Below are 16,191 nucleotides of genomic sequence, written 5' to 3' on the forward strand. Positions count from 1 at the left end.
GATTGACCTGCAGTAGTTTAATGAATGGTGCACGGACTTGCCATAGATCGTGAATGCAAAGAATGTAGCGTATTGCGCTTAAATAGGTGAAGAAATCCACTACTGTACAAACACGCTGTTGGTGAGAAATAATTGTAATATTATTCCAGCTGATTCTGACCATCCACATGCATACAAAATGTAACAGTACCATACCAACAGCTGTCATATTGATATTATTTTATTAAGCAACGAATTTCGACGCTCCAATAACATCGTCAGGCGTGTCACATGAATAGTAACAAGTACCACTCGTGCAAGTACAAGTATAAGACAAGGCACCAATACCCGAATCTGGTTCCATAGGTATCCAAACTTCATGAGAATGTTTCCTCTTCACACGTACGTCTGGAGTTTGGATATCTCTGGAACCATACACGAGTATTGGTGCCTTAGCTTATATATGCATGAATGTTACTTGGTGTTATTCAAGCGACCGGCCTGAAGATGACGCGACTAGAATGTCGAAACTGGCTGCCTAATAAAATATCAGTAAACCGTCTGTTGGTGTAGCATATTACATTTCATTGACCAGCCGCTGTCCCACGCTCCTGAACACAAGATGGAGTTACATTTACTGGACATGAACACAAGTGAGCAGTCTTTCATTCCGATAATCGACCGCAACTTAACAATGCCACTTCAGGATTACTTTACAGAATGAAATTGCTGATATAACATCTATTGCAGTTAACAACTGATATGGTCAAAATTTAGTTCATCGCATCATCAGCGGGAAAACGTCTAAAAAATGTTCCACGCTACCGAGAAATTTACGCCCTCCCAAAAAAACATAAAATAGTGAAAGAATTCTATTCCTTTCCTACAAAATGTATCGTATAGCATAAACGCTTATTAGTGATAAAAGTCTTCTCCACTGGCAACAGCTTAAAGAAAAATCTTGTGCATACATTTTCTAGTTCACGTGTTAATAAAACGATTTATAATAATTTCGCCTGTCGTAAAACGATTTGTAATAATTTTGCCTGTAACTATATAGGACAGATTGGCAGGATGATCAATGTAGGGTATAAAGACGATTTACTGGGAAATAAGATGGTAAAGTGCACCATTCCACCCTTGCATTTATTCATTACTAACCATGTCCTTACAAATCTGAGAGAAGCCGAATTTTCGTGTAAGGGGGTCAAAAGGAAAAAATTGGATTCATGTGGAGAATACTAAATTTTTAAACACACGCTCAGTAGGGATCGCAACATTTTACATGACAAGCAGCAACTTTTAACAGTTTCTTGAAGGGTTTCAGATCTGTATTAGAAATAATAAAAATTACTTTTAAACCAATTAAATGAATACATGGAAAATTAAAAAAAGTTCACTGGTGAAAGGATTCGAACCTCTAACCTATCAGCTGTAGACACTAACCATTGCACTAAGCCACCATGTCGCAGAGCTTACTTTATTTACGACTTTAGTGACCCGGTCGTAACGACTGACTGCAGCCTACAAAAATTCGGCATCACGTAATGTCGTGCGGAGCTTATCCAACGTAAGCAGATCTGTTTGATTATAATAACTGTATACGTGACGCTGAATCGCGTCTTGTGCGGAAGGGTCCTAGTAGTGCTAGTTAGTGCCGCGTATGAAATGTGTGTATTTCGTTAGCATCGTTATGTGTGTGTGTGTTGTGTGTGTGTGTGTGTGTGTGTGAGAGAGAGAGAGAGAGAGAGACAGACAGACAGAGAGACTGGTGTCTTTTGTGGGGTTTCCAAGTGTGATGAAATACGAAATACAAGTGTTATTGGTAGCTTGCACTTGTCAATATTCTCATCAAATTTCCGTTCTTCTTGTAAAATAGTTTATATTTTTCTACAGATCCTCTTAGTCAAAGATACAATCCACTTCTAAGGTTTCCTCTTCTTCTCCCTGCCCCCCCCACCCCCTACCATCATCATCCATTTTTTTTCTTTTTCCTGTCTAACAATTCTCAGTCCCTTTTCAATTTGATGTTTGCTATGCTCATTAGTTTCCGTGCACGTACGCCATCTACTGAAGTTCCCTATTTCGTGCTCCGCGACAACTTTTTCAGTGCCACATGGCACTAACCACAAACGGGCTGTTTCATGTAAATATTAATGTGAAGACTTTTACGCTTAGCCCAGCTCTAATGAGAATGTTTTTAATAGATTTTATTTGGATTTACTGATGATCACACGTACCATGTTACTTGGTATCATTTTCTTCGCTATCTGTCGTCACCAGTATGTGATTAAACGTGTAAGTAATTTTTGTTTATTAAATTTTTATTTTGTTCTTAATCAGTGCTTTTATACGTCCTTTACACCTGGGTAATTCTTTTTAAGTACGATGTTAAAAACTTCCTCAATAATATCAAGTACTTCTGAAGAAGGCAAATGCACAGTTCTTAAAACCATGGTAAAGTACCGTTAGTAAACTTTTACAACTGCAACACGGTGGCTGAATTTCTCAAATAATTCGTAACGGGAAACAGCAAAAAACGAAAGGTATTTAGGGGAATCCATCTAGAAAGATTTAAAGCTGAATGATCACATAAAATAAATTGGAGGAAAAGCAGGTGTCAGACAGAGATTCACTGAAAGAATCTTACGGAAATGTAAGTCATCTACAAAAGATATGACTGACAAAATACTTTCACTATCGTGTCTTGAAAGTCATTCATTACTGTGAGATCCTTATCAAGTGGGTTTTAATAAAGAGAGATCGAAAAATCCAAGGAAGAACGGCACGTTTCGCCACTCAATCGTTTAGTAAGCGCGAGGGCGTTACGAATATGTTCAACAAACTCCAATGCCAATCGCTACAAGAAGTCGTTTTGCATTACTGACAAAGTTAGTGTCGAAATTCCGAGAGCTTGCATTCGAGAAGAATTGGGAAATGTATTACTTCCTCCTACACACGTCAGCGACATCACCACACCGAAAAAACGAGAAGTTTGAGCTCATATGGAAGTTTATCCACAGTCGTTCATTCTATTCACCATTCGTGAATGAAAAAATGAAAGGAAAAAAGGATAGTGGTACCTGAGAGACTCTCTGTCACTAACTATAAGGTGGCTTTTGGCGTATAGACGCAGGTGTCGAATCTTAAGCGATCTCTGTGCTTACGGGAAGTGCCTATAGTCCGGATAAAATTACTTTGATAGTAATCTCCATTGCATGATGTAATTTTAGTAAGTAACTAAAGATTTTATGCCTGTATTACTCTGGTAATTTCACTATTACTTAAGCTTTTGTGTTTATCACTTCCGATGCTAAGGCTTTTCTAATGAAAGTGTCTTCCTGTTCAGGATTTTTTACTTCTGATGAAGGTATATTTATATGTACCGAAACCTTGGTCAAGAATTTTAATAAATTTTTATCCTGCAACTGTTTTTGGCTGTCATCCATTATCGTGAAGAATTTCAACAGTTGCTGCTGCAGCCATGTTTAAAATCTTGAAACTTTGATAGTTGACACTTGACGCTTTGTAGCTAATTACTTCCAATAAGAGCGCGAGGCGTCTACCCGATCCGCTCGACGTTGCCAAACTACCACAGAAATTAGTCAGCTCACTTCCAGTTCGTGGTCAGACTTTCGTTTTTGATGTATTTGGATCCCGAACACCGAATCCTGGGCACGACACTTGTGTTTCGTATTTCATCACACTTGGAAACCCTACAAAAGACACCAGTCTCTCTCTCTCTCTCTCTCTCTCTCTCTCTCTCTCTCTCTCTCACACACACACACACACACACACACAAACACACACATAACGATGCTAACGAAATACACACATTTCATACGCGGCACTAACCAGCACTACTAGGACCCTTCCGCACAAGACGCGATTCAGCGTCACGTATACAGTTATTATAATCAAAGAGATCTGCTTACGTTGGATAAGCTCCGCACGACATTACGTGATGCCGAATTTTTGTAGGCTGCAGTCAGTCGTTACGACCGGGTCACTAAAGCCGTAAATAAAGTAAGCTCCGCGACATGCAGGCGTAGAGCAATGGTTAGTGTCTACAGCTGATATGTTGGAGGTTAGAGGTTCGAACCCTGTCCCCAGTGAACTCTTTTAATTTTCCATGTACTCATTTAATTGGTTTAAAAGTAATTTTTATTATTTCTAATATTTTCCCATGTCGTTTTCATCATCGTAATGGGTTTTTTTTATTAATAATTTCTCCTTCGACTGTATTTTGCTTGTGTCACCTATAATCTGCAACGAAGTGCCAAACAGGGTAACCTGGCAGCCCGTGTAGCAAATGTGAGAATAGTTCCAGGTAACCAGTGACAGCTAGAAATTACAGTTTGCTTTTACCGTTGGAACTGAAATTTTTCTGTGTTAACCTTGCTCGCAGAGGTTTGCCTTAAATGCCGTAAACAAAGCGATCGTGGTTTTAATTCTGCCACAGATGGTTGATTGTCGTATCACGTCTTCGAATTCCTGCGAGAGGTCCAGGAATGAGGGAGCTTGATGTTAAGTTTCCAGAATTAGAGTGGGCTAGTTCAAATCGTAGTTGTTTGGAGTTAGAGCTGCAAGTTGGAAAGGTTTCAGGTCAGGAAACTAGGTATGCAGTGGATATATGTCCCTAAAATGGAAGTTCAAAGGAAGATTTATGATGTACTGCAAGCCTTGGAGGTACTGTGAATATAACTGAGTCACTGAGAAAACTGAGAGAGCCGTTAATACTGCGTGCAACTAGGTGCCACGAAACTATAAGTTCCGCTCCGAGGGCAGATTAGCGCAAAGACGGCTTCGAAAAGGAGGTCTAAGACCGAATCTGTCACGCCGGTTAAGTTGTCGTTTATACAGGCTCACACGATGCGCCTCAAACACGCGATCACGCGCTGTCCTCCTGACCTCGGCTCTTCCCAGAACTTCCTAGCGTCCCTGCTGACGTTTCCACAACATCTGGGGATGCATCTGTTGCCACGGACGCTTACCGATCTTCATTCGGTCACGTAGTCCCTCCGTAGAGAAGCTTTGTAAGTAGGCTGTTTATGTTTTCTCTATGTAAGTAGGCTGTTTATGTTTTCTCTATGTAAGTAGGCTGTTTATGTTTTCTTATTGACAACGTTACGTAGCGCTCAATATGAAAATCACTGGCTGTGCTGTGTGCAGTCTGTGGCTGCTTTGCATTGTTGTAATACTCGCCATTGTAGTGTTAGGCAGCTGGCTGTGAACAGCGCGTAGCGTTGCGCAGTTGGAGGTGAGCCGCCAGCAGTGGTGGATGTGGGGAGAGAGATGGCGGAGGTTTGTAATTTGTCATGAACTGATATATATATTATGACTTGTGATGATATTAAGGTAAATACATTGTTTGTTCTCTATTAATATCTTTCATTTGCTAACTATCCCTATCAGTAGTTAGTGCCTTCCATAGTTTGAATCTTTTATTTAGCTGGCAGTAGTGGCGCTCGCTGTATTGCAGTAGCTTGTGCAGCGAAGATTTTTGTGAGGTAAGTGATTTGTGAAAGGTATAGTTTAATGTTAGTCAGGGCCATTCTTTTGTAGGGAATTTTGAAAGTCAGATTGCGTTGCGCTAAAAATATTGTGTGTCAGTTTAAGCACAGTCATATATAAAATTGTTCAAAGGGGAAGTTTCATATGTCGACCCTTAGCCTAGGATACCTCACTGGAATCTTCTGATTTTTCTTGTAGTTTGTGTAATTAGTGTAGATGTTGTTTACTGCTAGCGCGTAATTGTAGAGAGAATCTCCTTTGTAGTTGTAGCCTTTCATTGTTGTACAGTAAAACAGTTGTGGCATGCATGTAGATTTGCACCAAGTATTTCGCAGCTGCGCTGGCAATTAAGTAGACATTATTTCCATTGCTATGTTATTTTATTTTGCTCTTCAAATTGTGCTTTTCTGTGTTATCGTGTGAAATATTGTGACAATTATGGCGTGTGAAAAACGTAATACTAGGCTCCAAAGTAAACTGAGAAATGACAGTGAAGACGAAGGCAGTGTGTTAGCGCCGCAGAGTAATGAATTAACTAATGTTCAAAGTAGTAATTTGGTAATTGCGCATAGGGAAATGGAGCGGGCGGCAAACAATGGTGTAGACAGTGAAACAGGTAGTGAACGGGGAAGCATTATCGATCGATCGGTCGGCAACAGCTCGCCTCAGGAATCCGAAATGACAGGACACAATTTCGCAAATACTGTAGATTCAGGTTTTGGGTCATCACCGTTTTCTCAAATAAGTCAAGACACATTTTCTGCTTGTCAAAATGTGAATGTTGCCGGTGCAAATGCACTGCCGAAAAGCGTAGAGAAACAGATTCCAAACACTAATACATTATTATTGCAATTAATGCAACAAATGGAACAAAATCAGAGACAAACACAGCAAAAGCTTCAAAAGTTAGACACAATGGAACAACACCAGAGACAAACACAGCAACAGTTAGACACAATGGAACAACACCAGAGACAAACACAGCAACAGTTAGACGCAATGGAACAAAATCTTCACACCACGCTTGAACAAACACGTGAAGATTTAACTACTGAGTTACATAACATTGAATCGAAATGTCAAAAAGTCTGTAATGACGTAAAAACACAAATTTGTGAGCATTTTCAACCTATTTTTTTGCGGCATGAAAATGTATTACAGAATCACGAAGCAGCCATAAAAGAACTGCAAACCATTGTTCATGAAAATCATGAGACCTTGTGGGCTAAAATTGACTCAGTTGCATCTACCGATTCGGTTACGCAACTTGCAAAAACTCAGGAAAACTTAAAGGACACAGTAGATTCGATTTCAGCACAAATGGACACTCTGAAACTTGGTTCAGAAAAACACACTGAGGAAATGTGTTCACTATCGGAGAAAGTAGCCGAACTTTCGGATCAGGTCACTAACTTATCAACAAAGGTAGATGATGATCTGAATGACATAAGACCCGTAGCCTTCACTGACACAGAAGAGTATGAACAAATAAGAAAATTCAAACAAAATCAGAATCAAATTAATACACAACACCAAAGAGAAATCCGGGAAGTACAAGATCAGCTGACACAGGTAATACAAGAATTACGTATTTCAGAGGACACTCGCGCTCCAACATGGGAAGAGGGACTTAGAAACACGGAAAAGCCACAAAATAATAACACAGGGCATTTCGGAAATTATGAAAGAAATTGGCAATGTGCACCGAATTTTGAGATGGAACGGCCGACACGACCTAACAATGACCGATATGCGACTCGACGACATGACGATTTTGACTATAAGCTGTTCATAACTACACGTAAATTCAAAACATTTAAGAATTCTGGCAACGACATTCATCCACAAGCATGGCTCCATCAATTTTCTCATTGTTTTCCTCCCAACTGGTCATTGGAGCACAGATTAGAATTTATGTGTGGCTACTTAGAGAATGAACCAGCTGTAAGAATGCGATCGGTAATTCACGATTGCCACAGTGAAGGAGAATTTTACCATGCCTTCCTCTCAGCATATTGGTCTCAAGCGACACAAGACCGCGTAAAACATGGCATCATAATGATGAAACATTTCGAACAATCTGAATTTTCCAGTCTTGTGAAATATTTTGAAGACATGTTGCACAAGAATCAATACCTGTCAAACCCATACAGCCCCTCAGAACTCATCCGCATTTGCTTAATCAAACTGCCTAAACATTTACGACATATTATTTTAGCAGGACGTTGCAAAGAAGACATTGAGGCTTTTCAGGGATTGTTACAAGAACTTGAAATTGACACAGACAATCGCGGAAAGCAGGAGCACAACAATTACAGGTCACATACGTCACAATTCCGTGATGACAGAAACAATAACTGGACACGAAAAGGCTATTCTTACAACGCAAATCGTGACCAAAACAGACACCACCCATATGACAACCGCTGGCAGAGTAATAATAGTTACAGAGAAAGATCGCATTTCCGTAGTAATGACTATTACAGAGACAATCAGAGAAACAGACAATATGGGAACCAAAACAATTATTATCAAGGGAGGCAGAATAACTTCAGACGCAACAGTTCGGCGCACAGTTACGATTCAGGGAGAAATTCTCCACCACGTGACGGACAAGGAAGAAACTACGGAATCTACCGACATGACGACAGACGATATGATCATAACGACAAACGTCAATTTCATCAGAACTGGCGGGATTCTAACACGGCTGGGCCCTCTCGGCAAGGCGAATTTGTAGAAGTTAGGTCTCCTAATCCCAATAACGACGCGCGCCAACAAAGAGACAGACAATGACTCGCACCGCAGGCAGCCGCGTGCGCCGGCTGGCTCAGAGAAAAATAACATAGACGCTAACCTTGTGAAAAATTCCAGTATTCTTTACCGACGTATACTGCATGATAATTGCGTTCAAGCTGAAATTCTGAGTACCTTGAAGAGTAAAAGGTTTACACCACATTTCACATGTAAAACCATTTATTCAGAGATAATCTGCTTTTTAACTTTGTCTTTGCCATAAAACGTTTCACTTCACGTTACTAGTATGCTTAAGAAACTGTTAACATACAACAATGTTTGAAGTGCAATATCCAGTCAAGAACCTAGGGAACATTTTTAAACAGAAATTACGAATGCATTGTTATAGTGAACAGACGACACAGTGTTGTATTTGTACATTCTTGCTTGTTTGTTGCACGATTACGTAACGACTATAAGGCTCACATACTTAGAACATTTACCAGTACTGCTAATGAGATTTTAATGCAACTTTTGGTTTACTTGAAAATACATTCTGGGTTTAAAGTACTTTCTGTGAGATACCAGAGGACACAGTGGTTAGTTTATGTGACAGCTACACGATGTTATCACGACGCTACTAATGAGTGACAATTCACAATGTTGCTTTTGCAGTGTATCTGTTTTATATCTGCACAGTTTTCTGAATTCTTCTAGGAAGAAAAACATGTTTTAGTAGTAACTTTTGTGGTATAGCAACAATGAGACAGCCTTTTTCGTGTCATAACAATATGTTACTGTACAGTACTTTCTTCATTACAACAATAAGCGTAATAACTACGATATCTATACGCAAAGCATTTCACTTTTGTGTATTATGAGGTAAGTACATTGACTTATGCAGAACTTAGCTTTCGGAGGACAATAACTACGACACTTCCACACAGATTATGTTGCAACAAGACGCACATTTAGCGCTACAGTACACGTATTTGAGTGATTAATTTTGTACTTAAAACATTTATTTTTAAAGATTTTTGAATTACAAAGAAAGTTTTCCGTGATACATTTCATTGCATTGCTGTAATCTGTAACACCTGAGGGTATAATTACATTAATCCTCAGGGGGGTACATGCTTACTTTATGTACCATGTGTTTGGCAAGCACAAGGAGCCCTAGCTAATATGGTATTTGCTTATACAACTTTACACATCGGTACCATATTTTTCTAACACTCAAATTACACAGCTATCTGATCATTTAACAGAGAAAGAAACTTTTTTTACTACATCTGTGACACATGTTTACGCAATTACACAGTTGGGTAACTTCACACTTATGAAACTGTATTTTGTCTGTACTTTGAGAAACGCTCATATTTTTCGGAATCATTGTGGTACTATGAGAGCTTTGAATGACGTATTTCGTATGGGGTCATGATTTTTAAAGTACGTTTCAGGCAGATGACACTATTGATATGAGCAGAGAATTTTTTAGGTTTTGAAATTATTGGAGGAAGCTACGACGATTTAGAGATTTGACTGAAGTGTTATGATGTTATTTTTACGACGACGATGTGTATTATATTGTTGAGGAATGTTTATTATGCTACGTATTTCTCATGATGAAATATTGAAGAAGTGTCGACGAATATGTATATGTATAATGAGGTAAGGAATAATGAATAGTGGGTAGGGACTCTTGACTTGTGAAACAGGATGTCGGAAAACAAGAATCGTACTTTAAGAGTTATTAAATGTGTGTAAATGTGTGACTGTATCACAATGCTGACGAATTTTTTTGGACACTGTTATATTCATAGGATTTTGTTTCTACACATTTGCAAAGTAAATTCTCGACCTGTGAAATTTTGTATATATGACTGTCACTGTAGCGGAAACTGCTGTCGTAAATATTTCCGTACGAAGGTTAGGTGACCACCTGCACATAATGCGTCGTGGGCACCCAGCTGCGCGACAAACGCGTGGAGAACAAGCCATTAGTGCCTTTCAGAGACAGAGGTGGAGAAATAAGAAAAGGGAGGCCATTAAACTCGCTGTTGACATTCCTTTGTAGAGGTCATCGCTAATGCGACACTCTCGTTACTTGAAAACATATGATTTTTGTAATGCGTTGTGGGCACACAGCTGTGTCAAACACCTGGAGAACAAGCCATTAGGGTGTGCCTTTCATCGCTAATGCGACACCCTCGTTACTTGAAAACATATGATTACTCGCACTTTGTGCTAATTACTGAAATGCTTATGAATTGATGGGAAATATTCGTACATCTGCACACCTGATTACGACAAGTGTCTTTCTACGAGAATTGAGAGCTACTGACTTACGAAATGCCACATAGCTATTGAATGATGTTTTTATGCTTTGGTTTGCGTAATTGCTTATTTCATTTGATATCTGGTTTCCAGCTGTGTTGCAGCATTGCTTTTATAAAATAAAATGCATTTGCTAATGTGAACACTTTCTGTCAACAGATCTATTAAATAATTATTTTATGATCCACATTCTTTAAAAAAAAGGAGCACTTTGAAAGGAAAGAACAATAAGAAGGAACTAGTAACAGTAACACATAATTTTCTTTTCAAGGACTTGGTAATTTCTTTTGTAGAATAAATTGTGATGCATCACTCTAATGTTAAGATGTGACATAGGTATTAGACATGGCCATTTTAGTGTAATATTTTTTCTGCTTGCGCTATGTCATGTTTAGGTATAAGTTGCTGCTGTTTGCCAGGCATAGTGTTATTGAATTTGACTTTTGCTAATTTATACTGTAGCTTGCTTTGCAATTTTCCATTTTTTCATTGCTGTTTATAATAATTGTTTTACGTGCTGCTGCATTGCCTCGTCCCTTAGTTTAGCATCTGAGCTCAGTAGATTTAAGTTAGCTTAAGAGGGGGTAGACTATATGAGAAACTGACTATGGAGAATAGGTAAAGAATGCATTGCGAAGTTATATAAAAAGGATTTGGGCCCAAATGAGTATTGTACAATCAGAAATAATTATTTTGAAAGAAATATGAACAGAATACAGAAAGCATGCTTGGATAAGATTTTTTTGGTGGAAGCAAAGGTTGAAATAAGACGAAAGATCTATAGAATGAAGTTTTGGGTTGGACTGGAGTACCAAATGTTACACTGAAAACGAACACTGTCCTTTCCTTTTGTGTTATCCCAGTATGTGTTTGTGTACCCTTGAGTATTTGTTTTCTTCCTGTCTCTGTGTAGTTTCATAGAATTTTTTCTTCTTTTAATATTAAGCTACATTCACTATGATGAGGAATACTGTTATCCTCAAATATAATTGGCATTAATAATATGTTATTTACTTTGTAAAGATATTAGACATTATTCATTCTGTTTAAATGATCATGTGTGAAGTTGATGTTTCGCAAGTTATTCTGATCTTCTATGTATGTACTCATGTCATAATTCCTGTAACACTGATGTATATGTCTATATCTATTCTTTTGTAAAGCCTGTACTACAAATGTTATCTATATTGTTATGTTTTTAATGATGTATTTTGTACCTTTGTTATTGTATTCTTATGTTATAAAATTGTAATTGTCACCAGTTCATGATATTATTAACTTGTTAGTTACATTTCACTGCACACGTTTCTGTTGGTCATAGTATATGGATAATATGTGAGAAGTTGGGACTGTGAGTGTTTGCACGTGTGTTAATAACTCAGCAAGGGACTGGATAACAGCATTGCTGGTTCTAAGGACAATTCCAAAAACTTTATGAGTGCACAAGTGGTGTTTTATGGACTTGCTATATTCTCAGCAAGACTCTTCGATGGTGAATGTGCACCTGCACAATCGCAACAGATGGCTGCTGGCCTTCTCTACAAGGACTACAGTGGGTCTGCATCTATGATGACCCACCAACGCCATTATTTCTACCAGGACTACAGTGGGTCTGCTCTGTGATGACCTACCTACCAATATTCATCAAAACTTCGACTGACTCTGCAGTGGGTTTGCTCTGTTCTGGCCCATTACCTGTCAGCATGTCGAGAGTCAGCACTGTCTTTCCGTTGGAAGGACAACGCTACTTCTTCAAGACGGCATGGAAATCCACTACTTCTGTGTGCATTTTCTTTTACTGCTCAGACTTTGAGAAAAACACTGCTATTCTCCTGTTATGTACGATTAGGACTGTCTTTATGGACTGTGAAAAAATTTTAGCTTTTGACCAACATTGTATCAATAAGTGTGTGCATTTGATTTCTTTGTTATTGTAATTATGAAAAATTTTATCAAATCATTATTGGCCACTGCCCAAAAATATTTTGTAAAATTTTTTGTGGGGAGCATGGAGGCTATGTAAGTAGGCTGTTTATGTTTTCTCTATGTAAGTAGGCTGTTTATGTTTTCTCTATGTAAGTAGGCTGTTTATGTTTTCTTATTGGCAACATTACGTAGCGCTCAATATGAAAATCACTGGCTGTGCTGTGTGCAGTCTGTGGCTGCTTTGCATTGTTGTAATACTCGCCATTGTAGTGTTAGGCAGCTGGCTGTGAACAGCGCGTAGCGTTGCGCAGTTGGAGGTGAGCCGCCAGCAGTGGTGGATGTGGGGAGAGAGATGGCGGAGGTTTGTAATTTGTCATGAACTGATATATATATTATGACTTGTGATGATATTAAGGTAAATACATTGTTTGTTCTCTATTAATATCTTTCATTTGCTAACTATCCCTATCAGTAGTTAGTGCCTTCCATAGTTTGAATCTTTTATTTAGCTGGCAGTAGTGGCGCTCGCTGTATTGCAGTAGCTTGTGCAGCGAAGATTTTTGTGAGGTAAGTGATTTGTGAAAGGTATAGTTTAATGTTAGTCAGGGCCATTCTTTTGTAGGGAATTTTGGAAGTCAGATTGCGTTGCGCTAAAAATATTGTGTGTCAGTTTAAGCACAGTCATATATAAAATTGTTCAAAGGGGAAGTTTCATATGTCGACCCTTAGCCTAGGATACCTCACTGGAATCTTCTGATTTTTCTTGTAGTTTGTGTAATTAGTGTAGATGTTGTTTACTGCTAGCGCGTAATTGTAGAGAGAATCTCCTTTGTAGTTGTAGCCTTTCATTGTTGTACAGTAAAACAGTTGTGGCATGCATGTAGATTTGCACCAAGTATTTCGCAGCTGCGCTGGCAATTAAGTAGACATTATTTCCATTGCTATGTTATTTTATTTTGCTCTTCAAATTGTGCTTTTCTGTGTTATCGTGTGAAATATTGTGACAATTATGGCGTGTGAAAAACGTAATACTAGGCTCCAAAGTAAACTGAGAAATGACAGTGAAGACGAAGGCAGTGTGTTAGCGCCGCAGAGTAATGAATTAACTAATGTTCAAAGTAGTAATTTGGTAATTGCGCATAGGGAAATGGAGCGGGCGGCAAACAATGGTGTAGACAGTGAAACAGGTAGTGAACGGGGAAGCATTATCGATCGATCGGTCGGCAACAGCTCGCCTCAGGAATCCGAAATGACAGGACACAATTTCGCAAATACTGTAGATTCAGGTTTTGGGTCATCACCGTTTTCTCAAATAAGTCAAGACACATTTTCTGCTTGTCAAAATGTGAATGTTGCCGGTGCAAATGCACTGCCGAAAAGCGTAGAGAAACAGATTCCAGACACTAATACATTATTATTGCATTAATGCAACAAATGGAACAAAATCAGAGACAAACACAGCAAAAGCTTCAAAAGTTAGACACAATGGAACAACACCAGAGACAAACACAGCAACAGTTAGACACAATGGAACAACACCAGAGACAAACACAGCAACAGTTAGACGCAATGGAACAAAATCTTCACACCACGCTTGAACAAACACGTGAAGATTTAACTACTGAGTTACATAACATTGAATCGAAATGTCAAAAAGTCTGTAATGACGTAAAAACACAAATTTGTGAGCATTTTCAACCTATTTTTTTGCGGCATGAAAATGTATTACAGAATCACGAAGCAGCCATAAAAGAACTGCAAACCATTGTTCATGAAAATCATGAGACCTTGTGGGCTAAAATTGACTCAGTTGCATCTACCGATTCGGTTACGCAACTTGCAAAAACTCAGGAAAACTTAAAGGACACAGTAGATTCGATTTCAGCACAAATGGACACTCTGAAACTTGGTTCAGAAAAACACACTGAGGAAATGTGTTCACTATCGGAGAAAGTAGCCGAACTTTCGGATCAGGTCACTAACTTATCAACAAAGGTAGATGATGATCTGAATGACATAAGACCCGTAGCCTTCACTGACACAGAAGAGTATGAACAAATAAGAAAATTCAAACAAAATCAGAATCAAATTAATACACAACACCAAAGAGAAATCCGGGAAGTACAAGATCAGCTGACACAGGTAATACAAGAATTACGTATTTCAGAGGACACTCGCGCTCCAACATGGGAAGAGGGACTTAGAAACACGGAAAAGCCGCAAAATAATAACACAGGGCATTTCGGAAATTATGAAAGAAATTGGCAATGTGCACCGAATTTTGAGATGGAACGGCCGACACGACCTAACAATGACCGATATGCGACTCGACGACATGACGATTTTGACTATAAGCTGTTCATAACTACACGTAAATTCAAAACATTTAAGAATTCTGGCAACGACATTCATCCACAAGCATGGCTCCATCAATTTTCTCATTGTTTTCCTCCCAACTGGTCATTGGAGCACAGATTAGAATTTATGTGTGGCTACTTAGAGAATGAACCAGCTGTAAGAATGCGATCGGTAATTCACGATTGCCACAGTGAAGGAGAATTTTACCATGCCTTCCTCTCAGCATATTGGTCTCAAGCGACACAAGACCGCGTAAAACATAGCATCATAATGATGAAACATTTCGAACAATCTGAATTTTCCAGTCTTGTGAAATATTTTGAAGACATGTTGCACAAGAATCAATACCTGTCAAACCCATACAGCCCCTCAGAACTCATCCGCATTTGCTTAATCAAACTGCCTAAACATTTACGACATATTATTTTAGCAGGACGTTGCAAAGAAGACATTGAGGCTTTTCAGGGATTGTTACAAGAACTTGAAATTGACACAGACAATCGCGGAAAGCAGGAGCACAACAATTACAGGTCACATACGTCACAATTCCGTGATGACAGAAACAATAACTGGACACGAAAAGGCTATTCTTACAACGCAAATCGTGACCAAAACAGACACCACCCATATGACAACCGCTGGCAGAGTAATAATAGTTACAGAGAAAGATCGCATTTCCGTAGTAATGACTATTACAGAGACAATCAGAGAAACAGACAATATGGGAACCAAAACAATTATTATCAAGGGAGGCAGAATAACTTCAGACGCAACAGTTCGGCGCACAGTTACGATTCAGGGAGAAATTCTCCACCACGTGACGGACAAGGAAGAAACTACGGAATCTACCGACATGACGACAGACGATATGATCATAACGACAAACGTCAATTTCATCAGAACTGGCGGGATTCTAACACGGCTGGGCCCTCTCGGCAAGGCGAATTTGTAGAAGTTAGGTCTCCTAATCCCAATAACGACGCGCGCCAACAAAGAGACAGACAATGACTCGCACCGCAGGCAGCCGCGTGCGCCGGCTGGCTCAGAGAAAAATAACATAGACGCTAACCTTGTGAAAAATTCCAGTATTCTTTACCGACGTATACTGCATGATAATTGCGTTCAAGCTGAAATTCTGAGTACCTTGAAGAGTAAAAGGTTTACACCACATTTCACATGTAAAACCATTTATTCAGAGATAATCTGCTTTTTAACTTTGTCTTTGCCATAAAACGTTTCACTTCACGTTACTAGTATGCTTAAGAAACTGTTAACATACAACAATGTTTGAAGTGCAATATCCAGTCAAGAACCTAGGGAACATTTTTAAACAGAAATTAC

This window comes from Schistocerca serialis, chromosome 2 (assembly GCF_023864345.2).
Source record: "Schistocerca serialis cubense isolate TAMUIC-IGC-003099 chromosome 2, iqSchSeri2.2, whole genome shotgun sequence".
Lineage (NCBI taxonomy): Eukaryota > Metazoa > Arthropoda > Insecta > Orthoptera > Acrididae > Schistocerca > Schistocerca serialis.